Source organism: Octopus sinensis, linkage group LG6, assembly GCF_006345805.1.
Source record: "Octopus sinensis linkage group LG6, ASM634580v1, whole genome shotgun sequence".
Lineage (NCBI taxonomy): Eukaryota > Metazoa > Mollusca > Cephalopoda > Octopoda > Octopodidae > Octopus > Octopus sinensis.
This window is the reverse complement of record NC_043002.1, coordinates 83,318,133-83,319,808: the sequence shown is the minus strand read 5'-3', so window position 1 is coordinate 83,319,808 and position 1,676 is coordinate 83,318,133.

The window sequence follows — 1,676 nt, the reverse complement described above, 5'->3', positions numbered from 1 at the left end:
TAAACTTTATTGAATATAATTATATTTCAACTGAAAACAAATATTATTAAATATAAATCGTTTCACCTGAAAACAAACTTTATTAGATATAATTATTTTACCTTAAAACAAACGTTATTAAATATAATTCTTTCAACTGAAAACAAACATTTAAATAAGCTATTCCACCAAAAAGTATTATTGATTATATTCATTTCTTCATTGCCCACAGGGAGCTAAACATAGAGGGAATAAACAAGGACAGACAAATGGATTTTAGTCGATTATACCGATCCTAGTGCGTAACTGGTATTTATTTAATTGACCCCGAAAGGATGAAAGGCAAAGTCGACCTCAGCGGAATTTGAACTCAGAATGTAACGGCAGTCGAAATACCTATTTCTTTACTACCCACAAGGGACTAAACATAGAGAGGACAAACAAGGACAGACAAATGGATTAAGTCGATTACATCGACCCCAGTGCGTAACTGGTACTTATTTAATCGACCCCGAAAGGATGAAAGGCAAAGTCGACCTCGGCGGAATTTGAACACAGAACGTAACGGCAGACGAAATACGGCTAAGCATTTCGCCCGGCGAGCTAACGATTCTGCCAGCTAAGTATTTAGAAAGTTCGTGAGAACGTGAAATAATTCTTTTTTCTATTCATTTTTTTTTTTGTTAACTGTGATACTCGAATCAGATAAAACTACACATAATAGCGTGTAAATACCCTTTTGGATAATAAGAAAAATGGTCGAAGGCTTCTCGAGGGACTTCGACTTTTTCTACCCCAAAAGTTTTTTTAAGCTAATATTTATTTACACGCTATTATTTGTAGCTTTATCTGATTCAAACCCCACCCCAATTTATAATCAGATACATTTATTTCAATAGGAAACAAACATTGTCAAATACAATTATTTCACGGTCGAATATTATTATTCCAATTAAAAACACAAGTTTTTAGGTACAGTGACTGTAACTGAAAACAGACAATATTAAATTTAGTTAATTGAACTAAAGACAAAGATCCAAACATTATTAAATATATTCTTTCCTTCTATTTTAATTAATCCTGTCGTAGCTACCAGGGTCTACACAACAAGAAATTAGCTGTTGCTCCTTTAGTACAAAATAATTCGCCAATTAGTGCTCCACAACCCTTTCCACTTGCGGCACACTTATATTCTTTTCAAAATTCAGAGGCACACCGGAACTAAAAATATAACTAAAGGTATAAGAGAAAAAATTACATTCAGGGTACACTGCGGCACACTTAGCATCGTTTTGTGGCACATCAGTGTGTCGCGGCATGCCGGTTGCAGAGCACTAGTCTATTACAGGTATTTTTTTTTCATTTTTTTCTGTAGGCGCAGGAGTGGCTGTATGGTAAGTAGCTTGATTACCAACCACATGGGTAAGTGTCTTCTACTATATCCACAGACCGACCAAAGCCTTGTGAGTGGATTTGGTAGACGGAAATTGAAAGAAGCCCGTCATATATATGTATATATATATATATATATATATATATGTGTGTGTGTGTGTGTGTGTGTGTGTGTGTGTGTGTGTGTGGTTTTATGTTTGTGTGTCTGTGTTTGTCCCCCCAACATCGCTTGACAACCGATGGTGGTGTGTTTACGTTCCCCTAACTTAGCGGTTCGGCAAAAGAAACCGATAGAATAAGTACTA